Here is a 16,294-nt window from a genome sequence, read left to right as displayed (position 1 = left end):
ATCAAGTGCTATAAGGAGAGAATCATAGAATCATTTAGGTTGGAAAAGACCTCTAAGATCAAGTACAACCGTTAACCTAGCACTGCCAGGTCTACCACTAGACCATGTCCTTAAGCACTACATTTACATGTCTTTTGAATATCTTCAGGGGTGGTAACTCAGCTACTTCCCTGGGCATTCTCACAACCCCCTCAGTGCAGAATTTTTTCCTAATATTCAATCTAAACTGCCCCTGGCGCAACTTGTGGCTATTTCCTCTTGTCCTAGAAGGTCCTGCTTAGTATGGTAGGCTGATAGAGTATTAGAAAAATGGTGAGATCTATTAAGACGAGGTTATTTTTCAGCACATCTGTGCTACACAATTTTTATATATAAATAATACATCTATAATATAAATATTATACATATTAAAATATGAATAATAGATTTACATTATATATATCATATATATATATAATTTGATCACTGGTGAACTGTGGCTCAGGTATCACTCTCCCTCTTTGCTTCTCCTTTCCCACCCCTCATTTTCACCTGTTCAGAGTAGCTGTTAACTCTGTCCTTTTATTTAGGATCTGACCACAACCACAAGAAGGATAAGAAATTATTTTCCTAACTTGTTTTCCAGGTGGATATGACTGTTGGAGAACAGCAGCAATGATCTGGAGAATGCTGGAGTAAGTCTATGACAAAAGGTTCCCTGGTTCAAAGCAAATGAACTCTAGAATCGAATATCATCCAGGCAAAGAAGCAGTCAGATAAAGGCAGATGCAGATGTCTTTATCTTGAAGAATGACTGTAGAAACAAACATTATCCAACATTAGAGAGTGGTCAAAACAGAGAGAAACTGGAAGAAGGACTGAGACAGGTTTTTAAATAAGTGTTAAGTTTATAATGAACTGTTCAGAAACAAACACTTTTTATATAGTTTTCATGTTTCTTACTACTCTCGTTTATTCCTTCTCAGTTAATTAATTGTGGAGAAAAAAATGTTAGATGATAACAGAGTGTAACTGTCATTAAAACTTAGACTGTACTGGAGTGTACAAGGTCAGATCAATAGTTTTACTTCTTCCAACTGTGGTAGGATATTTGAAAAACTAACTGAAATAAAACAGTCTGTGTATATATATACATGCATAGACAGAGAGGGAGAGAGAGAAAAAAAATCACCTTGGATACAAAGTACCCTTCAAAACATCATTCTTTACAGGGACATAAGGACAGAGCTGTTTTGAAATGACAATGTGAGCTCAGAGGCCTAACCTGCATATATATAGTCAATAAATCAATCTGTCTTGTTCTAGCCTCTGACTATTAAATTAATATCTTTGTTGATTATCTCCTGCCATTAATTTTTTTGTCTTCCTTTGACCATGTTTTCTTTAGGGAGGTCACAGCTGCAAATAATTTATTTTAATTGATTACAAAAAATCTATCTGAGTAATATTACTATCGTTTTTCAATTCTCTTGCCATCTGAACTGTATCCTGAACAGGCATGCCGTACTTTGCTTTTGTTGTCTTTGTTTGTGTTGTCTTAAGTTTCTAATGCTTAAGAAATAAACTCCTGCCAACTGGTATCAGAACCATACCTTCCTTTCTAACACTTCTTTATATATTGCCTTCCAAATTCTCATTGCAACCATGTAAACGAAATAAAGGCTGTTAGATAAATAGAAAATCTCACTGCAAACACTTGAGTATCTTCTTAATAGAATATACAGGTGAAGAGTCTTAAACATACTATACAATTTTATTTTAGATAAGTGCTGTAAAGCAAAGAACATAGAGGTCATAATGGCCCAGTGTGAACAGTTTTCTTTTACATATTTTAAACACACTATCATTCAGAAAGGAAAGTCTTTATCCTAAGTTTCTTTGGGTATTGCAACATGAGATCAGGAAATAAAATCTATGTATCCTGAAAAATTAGACTCAGTCATGCTGTTTATTCATGAATCCGTGTTAAAATCAAAGTACACTCACATGCTTAAGAATCATGCAAAAATCTTTGGAAAGGTTTTTTTTTTTTTTTAATTATTATTATTTTTTTCCATAAGTTTGGAAAGAAACTGTCCATAGTTGCCATATCTCATAGGGAATCACAGCATAGACCTCATGCCCAAGAACAGATGGAGGGTTTGCTTCTGTGCAGGAGAAGGACTACTAATGTAGTCCTTTAACAAGCCGTCAAGCCATGTGCTGCAGCATGATAAAGTTTCACCCACACAGAAATGCAGAATTGCTGAGGAAGAAATTCTGCAGAGACTTATAGGTGATAATGAATTGGAGAATTCCCCTTTGTCCTCCAACTTAACCCCACTGCTTCATTATTAAAGGAAGGGAAAATTTCACTTGTTTCTATACTTACTGTTGATCTCCATATGAAAGTCTGAACAGACTTACAAACAGACTTTGATAACAAAACACAAGACATTTATACGAAAGTATAACAGCTCATTATCTGTGCCTTCATGAGGTATCTCGCTGCTGGCCCAGATGGAGCTCATGGCTAAATATAAACAACCTCAGAGTATTAATTAATAAAGTACAAAGCATGCGTTTTAAAAGGATATGTCATGCACATCTAATCCAGTTTTCCTTACAATTTAAATTGTTGTCTGGTTGAGTATATGTAATTCAATACAATGTCACCTGGCATAGATCTGACCACAACAATTTAAAATTCAGTAAATTATATACATTATGTCAATTTCTTTAATAAAAATTAAAAGGAGAAACTAATATTACCCAATAACACAAGTGCTTTAATTTGACCTTCCTCCTCTCCCTTCATCTGGGAAAGTTACCTTTTCTCTAGCCTTACCTAGATAGACTATTTACTTCCCAAAACTGTCTGCCTTTGAGCTCCAGTCAGTCCAGCACTGACTGATATAAGTGAGGAGGGCTGTTTAAAGGTAGAGCAGAAGAAGCTTTTACAGAGACAGGGGGCGTAATGATCTCTTACACAGTATCTTGGGCAAAATTACTGACTAGGCTCAACTGATGAAGGCAAAACTACATCTTCTGCCATAACTCTTAACTATGACCATGATTATTTGTAACAGAGATAACAATCAAGCTAACCTTTGAAGATAACGCTTCAGTATACTTTGAGCATTTTGTGTTGTTTGATCATATTCTTTGAGAACTACAACAGATAGTAAGAGAACTCATCTTCTCGATTTTTCACATAGAAAGACCCATCCAGTTTGCATGTAAGAAGATAATTTAGCATCCTTTTAAATTTTTCATATATTTCTTCCTCACTTTTTAAAACCTGCCATCAACTTACAAAGAGTTCTATTTCATATTTGCTGTGGCCTAAGCTATCATAACCTAGCCTCCTCAATGATAGCTTTGCACAGCTGTTATTTTATACACAAAATGTGTAAAACTCCTTTGCCATCTTAACTAGATCAGAACTTTTAATAATTTTAATGAGATTGTTCTGATTTTTTTTTATTTATTTTATTTTTGCTATATGCAGACTTCCATTGCACTTATTGATACAAGGAGATTTGCAGAATCTGAAACACTATTAAGACTTTTTCAATAAATGCATTTTATTGCAGTTTCAAGACAAAATCAATGCACTTTAAGAGTATCCTGCTGCTGTCTTGGAACAAGAAATCCAGCAGAGAAAAGATATTCAAATGCCTATCTGACAAAAATAGGAGTACATTCCCATTTTCCATATATAACCACTACCATTTTTTACAAAACAAACACTAAATGACCATCAATATAATAAGATTTTTGTGCTAACTAACATAACTTGGTAGATACGTATGACATAATAAAAAGCTTAACTCCTAATGTGTAGAAAGATTCGTTCTTATGTCTGCTATGATTATCATGCCACTTTAACGACACACAAAAGAAAACTTGGTCTCTAATATTTATATCTTTTTTCTATGAATAAATTAGAGAAACAGTCAGAGTAATAGATGAGCAGCTCCTATCGAAAGTTCTTGTATGTGTCTAGCTTTAGTCATGTTTCTGACATATGAAGACACATATCAGCATTGATCCCAGGCAGTGATGCTTTTCAGTCTCTAACAGAATTCAAAGATCTATCCCTGTATATATATATATATATATATATTATCCCTTATATATATATGTGTCTGTGTGTGTGTGTCAAAAAGTAAATCTACCCTTGTATCTGACATACATGGTAAATAGCAGATATAATGGAAATTCCATCCTGTATTATGATAAAATAATAGCTCTATGGCAACTATTGACATAGACCAGGCTATATGCCCAAATTTGAAACAGCCAGGTGTCCATTCCTGGCTATCTTTGACATAACCAAATATCAGAGGCAAATACTGATATTCTCAGAGCGCCATCCTCATTTCTGACGCAGCCAGAGCTTCAACCTCATCTCTGACAGAGCCAGTGTTCCATAGCAACAGTTTGACATAGCCAAATCTCTGTTCCAATCTTGACATTACCAGGGGTTCATCAACATCTCTTACATTTCTGGCAGCTACTGCAATAGACAGAGTTCTGGCTTCTTCTTCAACACTATTCCATTGTCCTTCATAAAAAGACTGTGTTCATAATAGTGATAAGGCCAGGACTTCATATTTTTATTTGACATTGCCAAAATTCTATCCATATAGTCAATATGGTAAAAGTTTTATTCTCATCCTTGGTATTACCAGAGCTACATGGCAACATCTGATATACACAGATGCATGTGTAGGAATACATCCTTGATCCTGAAACATCAAAAGTTTATCCTCATCTCCCATTTTTCTATGGTAAACGCAGATACAGCCAGAGAGCCATCCACTTCAATGGCATACCCTTGATGACAGCTCCATCTGTGAAGAGCAAGGCTTCATGGAAGAATCTCTTACTTACTGAGGGATCCAGTTTGGATCATATATTTTTGAAGAGTCATAAACATAAAGATAAAATAGTTGTGCTTGCTTTAAAAATCTTTAGAGAATACACTTGTTTTGTCTTGACATTTTTTGGTTCAGAAACTGAAGTATTCTGACCGCATACATAAAGAATATATATATATATACATAAGGAATATATATATATATTTAATATCACATATTCAAGACCTTTTATTTAAAAACAACTTTTTTTTTTTTTTTTTAATGGCTCATTGCTTAGGAACCTAGAAGATGCACTTGGATTTCATTGTCAAGTGTCTGTTGAAATCAGATGTTAGAGTCTTACTTGCTAAAATGAAAGTTTTGAATCTTGCAGCACCATATGACTTCTGCTGCTTTAATCAACAGAATAAACATCACATGACCATTATGTAGCAAGGGCCTTATGAAGTTGCCAGGTAGGACAAGAGCTTTTTTTTTTTTTTTTTTTTTTTCCAAATGCAATATGTGGAAATATTCATGTGGATACTGGATTCTGCTAAGTTGCACATCTCTGGGTTGGAGTTCATTCTAGTGTGCTTGATCCTCCATGACTGTGTGCGCTAGAGGCAGTTAATCAGACAGATGAAGCTGCATGATAATATGTGTTGCATGATAACTGTGTTTGAGTTGCTGAAAAAAAGGGAGGTACATAGTCATCATGGTGGAGGAGCTCAAGCCTAGTCTTTTGTTACATCATTTAACTCTCTTTATAGTCAATGAGAGCTAACAGGTTTTCTTTAGTATGAGGAAAGTACCTTCTACCTCTTCTATGAACATTTTTCCTCATCTGAACAGTTTATAATAATGTTCAGTAGATACTTTTATGCTTTTCCTGAAGTCTCCTGAAGGTTCTGTTGCAAAATGACTGGATTCTTACCTTGCAATTTGCAGCTGCCAGCAACTGGTTTGGCACTGAAAACTGGAAATGGGAATACCAAACATCTCTTCTGTGTGCTTGATACTTCACTGCTAATATTCAGACAGCATGTTATAAGTGTGAGAATAACGAATGGCAGCAAAGTTAGTGCATTATTCATGCTTCTTTCCTTCACTCTGTATATTTTTTCTTTCTGCCAAGTATTTCCTGAAAGGAATATATGTGATATTTAATATTTAACCATAGTGTCAACTTTTTACTGAAATAATGTAGTGGATAAGCAAGAAGAATCAATGTTTAACTAGAACATGGTAAAAATAGAAGGAGGTGAACACATGCCTGGTGAGGTAAAATGCAGAGTACCATATATAAGCAGAATACAGGATGGATGATATAAGGGTAGAAGCAAAACAGATAGGAAGAAGGCCAAAGTAAGAGCAAAATTGGAAAAAAATTGAAATGGTGGAAAAGGTAACAGAGTGATAAGGTGACAGAAACATTGAGGGTAAAAGCAACAGGACCTGCTGATGGGGGGAAAAATTGTTATTCCATACAGACCTGAAGCTAAAAGTCCTAACTCTTAATCGTAGATACTTAGTAAATAGTTTTGGAACCCACTTGCAAAACTGTGTAAGCAGCAGAATGTGTATTAAGACCCAGAAGCCAGAAAGTATTTCTTGGTCTCACAGTTTAAACATAATTAACTTTTTTTTTTTTTTTTTTTTTTGTTCAAGTGGTAGAAGTCTATGCCATGGAGTTAGGGAAACTACCCCTTTCCAGTGATCAAACTAGCAGCAATTCAGTCCTATCTGGCTTCCTCACACCCTTCTTTGCATTCAAAATAACATGTTCAAAATATGTAATAACGTTACATTCCCAAACTGAGAACTAAAAAAATAAAATAAAATAAAATAAACAAAAAAACAAAATCACATCAGGTGTTTAGTGAAAAAAAACAGTGTCTAAGAAAGTGCCTATATGTGAACTACATCTATAAGATCCTACTATGTCCAACAGAAGTCTAGTCAATACAATTGTTGGAAGTCTAGAGGTAGTCTAGACATCACACAGGGGTGCCTGCTCTAGGGTAAACTGAATAGTTCTCCAAACTCCATTGAATGTTTTGACTACTTCTCCAGTAACAAAAAAATTGTTGCGTCACATAAGTCCAGGTCCTGGTCACATACAGATACCTAAATATAGGTCAGCTAGGTCCTATACCATGTAGTAGATTGCATAATATTTTTGGAAGGATATCTTAATACATCCTCTTTATACATCTTAATACATCACATTTAATACAGATGTCCTAAGGGCATTTATCAGTGATGTGTACTGAGGAGGACAGAAACTATTTTATAATCTGGAACAAAGAATTGATTTTTAACAGTAGGCATAGAGATACTAGGCAACTCATTTTTATCCATGGTCCTTAGCTTCTATCTACTGTGGTTAATTTAACATGCTAGGCCAGATTTTCATCTCCAGCTTAAATCTGCCAACCCAATAATATCAACGCTTCAGATAAATCAGTATTTTTAGAATTGACTTCTTCAAACCTTAGGCTTAGAAAAATCCATGATACTTATCAAGGTTGGAGCTAAGGCAAAGTTTCTATGGCACCCACACTGTTTATTATCACCACTCTAAATCCTGAATATGTTGATGCCCAACTCATGAGCAGTAAACACTTGACACAGAATATTTCATTTTCAAATAACATTTTTCACATAGAAGGTGAAAGAAAGGATTTCAATAAAAAATAAATCCTTGATAGTAAAAACCTATCTCAAGTTGGCCATTTTGAGTAGTTCCTAAAATCTGCTTTGCTTGCAAAAAAAAAAAAAAAAAGAAATAACACCATAAAGTTTTATACTTAAGAATTCCTAAGGCAGTGATTAAGAGTGATAGGGCTAAAAATACTCATGAGAAAAGTTTACTGTTTTATTTGCAAGCCAACTAAAATATCTTGAAATATTTGTGCAAGGTTTAATGCTCAAATATATAGAATGATATATTAAATAAAAATTTGCATAATTATGCTTTTTTATTATTATTATTTGTCATTGTTTTGTTTTCTTTCACCAGCTCTGGATTTTTTCAGGTTGATTTTGGGGATTTGGGGGGTCTTTTTGTTGTTGTTTTTAAAACCTAGAAGATCATTGTTGCTGTCCCAATAAAATATACCATGTGAAAAGAGACATTAAATTTATGTTTAAAAAAATATCTTTTAATTATACATGAGACTTTTGCCACAGCTTCTACCAAATATACCTTTATTAACATGTACATAGGGTAGTGGTTAATTTCCAGAAAATTTTATTCAATAATATATCTGGAACATTAAATAAATACTTTTTCACTTCAGAGTGGAATAATTTGCAATTTGGTATGTGTAGGGGAATTATTCTCCAGTGTTCCATATTTACTTTGTGTGTTTAATTTTAATGTTATTGTTCTTTCCTTAAATTTTGATTTTGTTGTTTCCCTTATATGTACCTTCAGAAAATATTTTTGAGATGTTTATAGTATGTTAGAATAGACATCCACACTTCAGTTAGTAACTCCCTTAGACTCAATAGAGAGATACAGGCTTATATAGAATGCAGTTTAGTTTACCCTAAAATGGGGATAAAACTTACCCTAACGCATGTATTCTGCACTGAGCAGAAAGAGAGCTTCATTTGACTTTGATGGCAACTTCTCCACTGCAGAAAACCATATGGAATAAGAAACACTTTATCCTGTACCCACATATCCTTTCTTTTTATGATTTGTTGAAACATAATGCAGATGAGGGAGGACTATATATTCACATATTACTCATAGGGTGATTGTGAAGGTGCAATTAAGTTTCTTTTGCAGCAGCAGGAAGGTGCAATGACAATAAGGTGTAAAAACACCTATTAATAAAATTGCTGCTTATAATGAAACCTCTTAATGAAACTGCTAATATTGCAGTTAGCTGAGTTCTGAGTGAATATTTAAACTAGCCTGACATGATTGTGCTCAGCATAGGCTATTGTGCTCAGTGTCACAAATTTCCTACTTGCAGATTTGCAACACAAGCCAGTGAAATCTTTACCAAACAGCCTAAAGTTTTTGGCTTATATACATGAAAAGTAGGTGTGAATTTTAAGGAATGTTTCAGCAATTGGTTGCAGAGGAGAGACTTTTAGTTTCTTTCTGAACATGTGACTCCCTGTAGAGTTAATAAAAAGAAATAGGGAAATTTATGTTATGATTCAGTTTCCTTCAAGATTTCCACTTCAGGATAAGAAAAATTATGCTTTAGAAGTGTATTCTCTGACTGTAAAAGGAGCCTGTAATGATTAGATCAATTTTAGTCATCTGATTTTTAAATATCTAAATTATCTTATTTTTCTTATTTGATTGATTTATCTCAATCTTAATTTTGTATTTACTGAAAGCTAAGACTATCATCATCTGTCATGTCTAGTTTCCTTTTGTTAACACACTTGTTCTATCCCATTCATCCAAAGGAAATGGTGAAAAGGAAAAAGAAAACTATCAACCTGCACACATTACATTAAATGGTAATCCTACATTTAAAGGTCTTAACCTCCTTACGTTGGTGAACATAGTATTTTACACATACTTGTTACATGTTATGAGTATAGTTGGAAGTGCAATAATGGATAGCCAGAGTATGAATACTATGGACAGACAGGCCACTTACCAGTATATTCTAGCTGTTTTTCACCATTCTGGGTAGAAAAGACTTGCAAAATCTGCAGGAATTACTCTCTTCTTAAAGGTTTTGAGATTGTCTAGTCCAAAGCTAAGTTGTTGACATTGTTTTGACGTTACTTTTAAATTAATTTGTATATATATATTTATAACTAACAGTACGCATAGTTTTACAATTACTAATCTATTCACTTCAATTATTAGTTTACTCAACTGAAGTTTCCTTTTTTTTTACCTACATAAGAATATACCTTATAAAGTCACCAACAGTGTATTTTTAACTAGAAGTTGCTAAATAAAAGTATCAAGATTTTTTTTTTTTTTTAGTAGTATAGCTACTCATATGTCTCCTTTGCTCACGTCATTAAAAAAAATATATATAATGAAAAAAAAATGTTGGTTTGCTTTTTCTGTCTCAGGAGTGTATCTAAAAACATGTGAGGGGAAACAAGAATAATTGTGGTTTTTTTTTTTGCCACCACAGTAGTTGCATACAGAGTTCAGCATGTTATGCTACTACTTTTTATTAGCTGCAAAGCTGCAGTAGTTTTAAAATGTCAGCTGGTATCTCTAAAAAAAAAAAAATAAATAAAAAAAAAACCTAGAATTAACATTTTGTATTTTTAAGGGGTAATAAATCACTCACTGAAGACTCATGACTTATACATATTCCTTCATTTTCTTAGTTTTCAGACACATATGAGAATTCATAAAATGTTCTTGAATTGTCAGGAGGACTTCAAGACACCTCCCTTGATCACAAAGCCTTTCTTTTTCTTAGCCTGTTTCTTGGATACACTAGTAGGAAGTGGACAGAACCTTTTACCAAAGCTTAATAAAAATGTATAACAGCTTCTAAGCATTGTAAATATCAGCAATGAGGAAAAGAGCAGAGAATTTAGAAGAACTGAAGGAAGGAGAATGACAGATGTACAAATAAATAAAATAGAGTACCCTCAGTTTACACTTTGGTGTTCAGCATTTTTTTTTCAAGTGAAATTTCTGTTATGTTTCAATGCATTTTAAAAATCTTTCAAGAAAGTAGGTGGTGCAGAGGAAGATTGGGTAGAGCATATGCTAGGGATTAGGTCAGTTAGAGCTGCTTTCATATACATTTCTAAGTCAGTTTATGGCTTCCCTACAGAAGTTTTTACGGAAACTTTCTTGCTTTCCTTTTGCTTTTTAATTTGCTAAAGATAAAAATTAGCATTATATCCTGGTCAACTTGAATGTCTTAATATATTGTTTACTATTTGATGCTGAAAGAATCCCTTCATCTCTTGGGAAGGAAAAGGAAAAGAAAATTTAATAATCTTCTAAATGCACGGCAAGTATGAAGAATTATATCTACTCTGAAGACTGAAATTGTCAACTGGCTGACACATAAGCAGATAAAGCATGTAGACTCTTACACCACCCTCCATATTGTAAAATTCAGTTCCCCATTTTATTTTTTCTTTCCTATCTGTGTGGGTGTTCATATACTTTAGAGTAGGCAATTTATCTCATAAAACTGCAGTTTTCAGATTGAAATGATGCAGTACTTGATGCTTTTATGGACCTCTTTTCTTACCCCTCCTTCCCATCCCCCCCCCGCCCTTCTTTTTCTTTGAGTCTTAATCCTATATGAATTTTTCACCTAGATTACTTCTTTACAAATAATTTCATTGTTATGTATGTTTCTATGATAAAGTAGCCCAGCATGTATTTACAGTATGCATGTAAAGCTCCTCTTTAACCAATGTAGATTTAAGCAGTTTGTGTTTTCCACTGCTCACAATGTTAAAAAAAAAAATATTCATGTAGGATCTTCTTCCACTCACACTCCAGTGCACTCACACTTCAGTGATTTTGCATCAATTTCTGTTGTTTTCAAGCAGTTTATGAAAGTCAAAACTGGCCCCAAAGAGGCCCTACATAATTGTATGTAAACAGTTTTTAAATCCTAGTAAAATTTATGATTTGTTTTGTCTATTAAAAATATATATATTCAAGGATTTGAACAGAAAATTTAACAGCAAGCTGACTAAAGGTTATTTATTTATTTTGGAATTTACTTTTAAAATATGAAGTGTCTCGTATTAAGACTCATTCAATTATTCATGCTTTGAGCTTATCTAGCACACCTGCTTATTACTGTGCAAAGACACATACAGTTGGTTTGTCCTTGACCCGTCTGCTTTCTCTATGTAAGGAGATTTCAAGCTATTTTCCTTCTTTCCCAGGTGGGTGCTAACAACACTGGGATAGAAAGCATTTTGCACTAGTGCCTACTGTTAGGTGATCTCATTCCCTTACGTTAAAGCTGTTCCATTTTCATAACATATTAAACATTCACTGGACTAGAAATGGACCACAACTGCTCAACCTGTTGGCTAGGGTACTCATCTACATGCTCCAGTGAACACTTCAAATGAAAAATACCAACTACACTCAGTGCAGAGGCATCAACTGCCAGGTTTACCAATTTATAGTTGAGCATACAAATCTTTTGGATACCAAGTCATGTTCCTTCTGGCTCAGTGGAACTTGATTATTAAATGAAAAAAATGGAACAATTCCCCCAGAAAATTCTGAGAATTCATCTAACCCACATTATTGACTAACCTGCAGCTAAGGGATCTCTTTTAAAAGAAAAAAAAAAAAAAAGAAAAAAAAAAAGTAGGTTGTCTTTTTAATTCATTGACACTCTAGTTAGGAGTCTTCTTTCTTAATAGGAAAAAATGAGATCCCTCCAGCACATAATAAAGCAGAAAAACCTGGTAAGCGAAGAATAAAGATCCATGCTCCTTACTGTAAAAATAAAAAACATTAGATAACATTTTATGCATATAGTTAATTTTTTGTAACTCACAACTTTAGGTACCTAATTTTCCTGAAGCAGTTTCAGTATCATGTCATGAATTTTAGTAGACATGTAGACATTAAATGGCAAAACTCATTTTTGAAGATCCAGTCATTTCTATACTTACAGACATTTTACAAGTCTAATTTTCCTTTTTCTAAACAACTTGTGTCTCTCATTTATTAAAAGTGGAAGTCATAGTCACAATCCAACACTGACATAACTGTAAACTGCATTTTTGGCTGTGGGAACAAATGGCTTTATATTTATGATATTGTGTATGACACATTTCTGCTCTTTGAAAAACAATAAGATTTATTAGATCATTTTTCCTCTGCTGACATTGCTTTATATGTGTTTAAAATACAGATAACAAAAACTGTGAATACCAGTACATAGCAAAATTTGATAAATAAAACAAAAGCTCCACCAAGAGTATGACTGCAGTAGTATAAAAATCCAAATGGGTCCCATAACAACATCAGATTGATAAAAGTTCATTAACGGTTTGTCATACTATACTAAGTCATAGACCAACTGACAACAATGTAGGTAAGAGAAACAGAAGTGAAGTGCAACAAACACTGAAGTTCAGTATGATAGCACTTTTTGAAACAAGTGAGATAGCAAATAACATATAGAATAATGAATATAAACCAACACCAAACAACAATTCAGAACAAAGGTACAACCACAGAATGACTTGAAAAGCTTCCTATTATGTTGACCAGATTTATAAATCAAATACAGTTATGCAGTACCAAAATACCATAGATGGTAAATTGCTTACAGAATGAGATCCACAGATAAGGTGGTCCATGGTTTGTCACACTGGAAGAAATAGCCTCTGTGATGAATGCGAAGGTAAACTTTAAGTATTGTCTTATCTGCATTCATCAGTTTCATTAATACATGAGACAGAAAATACCACCCAAAATGAAAGAAGACAAGAAATAAAACGGAGTTTTTGATCAAAAACATTTTGACTGACTTTGGATTCATAATTTTTCTAATCATTCAAGCCAAGACAACTTATATATTCTGTGGTCTTATTGTCCCACACAGAAAACAGAACGTATCATCTTTATATCTCATATTAATTTATCACAGGGAAAAAATCGCCATACCATAGTAGTATATATTACAGGAAATAGAGCAATATCATCCAGATAGGTTTAAATGTAAATAGCAGTACTCTTCCCTTGAAGTGCTGCAAGGATCAACTAAAACGCACACAAAACCTACATGAGAGATTTTAATACACAATGTATGACAACAATTTGGAGGCAGGTATTGTAATCTATTCCATCACAAATGTGTATAAGTTCTAGTTCCTGGTATGTTCCAAGAAGTGTATCTGTCAGCTAATAATGCAAGATTCTGGGAAGAAAGATAAAAGGAAAAAATAAAAATAAAATAAAAATAATAAAAATAGGGGAGCAAAGCTTCTACATTACAAGCATATTTTTTTCTGGTGGCCCAGAAAAAGAAGACAAACAAGGAAAAGAAACAATACAACAAAACAAACTAAATCGGTCCACTATAGTTAGAATGTGAATAATGAGAGGTATTCTTTCCAGAAATGCTATGCTAGTTTTATTGGGCTCTTCAGTATAATTTCTGCACTTGCAGAGGAACCAGAGAGATGTAAGAAAAGGGGAAGAAAAGAAAAACACTCCTCTTTTTCCCATAATGTATCTGCAAAAATGCAAAATAACTTACATACTAACTGAAAGTTGGGAAAATATTCATGGTGCCTTTATTACTCTTTAGGATTTGTTGACTTTTAAACTCTCCTACAAAACTAAAATAATAATAATAATGAAAAAAAGATTACATTGCATGTAAAATTTTCAGACATTTTCTTTTTGTGAAGAGAGGCCTCTCCGTTGTAATCAAGAGGAAATATTAAGCAATACCACAGAAAGCAAGGCTGTCACTTAAAGTGATGCATACTACCTACTTAGCTATATTAACTGGAATCTAATGGTGACCAAATAGCTGAATACGAGCTGACACACTACCTGGTAAAGGAACCAAGTTGTATATGTTGTTAACTGATTAGTCATGGAGCAGATTGAGTGTCATCACGCGGCACTTGCAGGACAACCAGGCGATCAGGCCCAGTCAGCATGGGTTTATGAAAGGCAGGTCCTGCTTGACGAACCTGATCGCCTTCTATGACAAAGTGACGTGCTTGGTGGGTGAGGGAAAGGCTGTGGATGTGGTCTACCTTGATTTCAGTGAGGCTTTTGACACCGTTTCCCACAGCATTCTCCTCGAGAAACTGGCTGCTCTTGGCTTCAACTGGCGTATGATTCATTGGGTTAGAAACTGGCTGGAGAGCCGGGCCCAAAGAGTTGTGGTGAATGGAGCCAAATCCAGTTGGAGGCCGGTCACTAGTGGAGTCCCCCAGGGCTCAGTACTGGGGCCAGTCCTCTTTAATATCTTTATCGATGATCTGGATGAGGGGATCGAGTGCACCCTCAGTAAGTTTGCAGACGATGCCAAGTTAGGTGTGTGTGTCAATCTGCTTGAGGGTAGGAAGGCTGTGCAGGAGGATCTGGATAGGCTGGAGCGATGGGCTGAGGCCAACTGTATGAAGTTCAACAAGGCCAAGTGCTGGGTCCTGCACTTGGGGCACAACAACCCCAAGCAGAGCTACAGAGCTTACAGAAGAAAGGTCTTTGACATAGTCCTATCAAGAAGTGAGGCAGCATGTGAAAGAGGAATCTTATCACTGCTTGTCTTTTTATTAAGAAATAAAGATACATTTTTTTCTTCCCCCTTATTTTATCAGGAACCTAGGAGGAATGGCCTATGCCAGACAGGCTGGGTGGGATTCACTTCAAACAAACATCTGCACTCTTCCTGTGAAAATAAAATAGGAATTGTATAAAATAAATATAATGCAGCTGATCTGTTTAAGCCAACTACTTTATGATGAGATGAACTGTATCCTAGAACAGTTTATTTCTCTCCAACAAGTTGAGAAAGTCTAACTCAGATGTACACTTCTACAATTTAAATATGTCAATAGACAAATAAATCACCCATGCAATGCACATTTTCGAAGGAGTTATGGATTCATTTTCTACCAGGCACAATTTCTACTTTTTTTTTTTTTTTTTTTTTTCCAAAATGCATAGTTCAAGTCCCCACTTCTTCCACTTTCTGCAATCAGACCATTTGGGAATAAATTCCATGTCACTCAAGCTAATGGAATACAGACATCTACAGTCCTAAGAATTCTGAAATACTCTATAACTACTTCAAGCAGAAGATGATGTAGTATGCATTTTGTAGTCAGGTATTGTGTACACTGAAGAACAGCAGAGGTTCTGAAAATATACTTTCCTACAAACCTGCTGACAAAATTAGCTCTTGATAAACCAGCAAAGGATTAGGCTGCTGTTTGTAAGACACATGCTATGTCACAGACATTGGAACAAGTGCTGCAAAGTAATTGTACTTAAATTTGCAAATATCAGACTGCAATCATTTTGAAGTTTTGCAGTCTAAAGGGCTGTTGGCACTCAGCTGCTTTAGGCAATGTTCATCATCTGATATTTTTAGTGGTTTCCTTTTATATTTTGACCTTATTTTTCATTTTTTTTTCCAATCAATTAAAAATATGCCTTTTGATGGTGTTTGTTGTTCTTGTCTCTTTTTCTCTTTCTCTCTTTCTCTCTTTGTCTTTCTTTCTCTCTTTCTTTTTTTCTTTTTCTTTCTTTCTTTCTTTCTTTCTTTCTTTCTTTCTTTCTTTCTTTCTTTCTTTCTTTCTTTCTCTCTCTTTTTTCTTTCTCTCTTTCTCTTTCTTTCTTTCTTTCTTTCTTTCTTTCTTTCTTTCTTTCTTTCTTTTTCTTTTACTTTTGCCTGTTTTCTGACAATAAGGTCTTCTGTTAAAACCATTCTTCCTCCTTGTTCTCCATATAACTTGTTTTTGAAGAATGTAGT

This window comes from Anser anser, assembly GCF_964211835.1.
Source record: "Anser anser genome assembly, chromosome: 1".
NCBI lineage: Eukaryota > Metazoa > Chordata > Aves > Anseriformes > Anatidae > Anser > Anser anser.
This window is presented reverse-complemented; position numbering follows the sequence as displayed.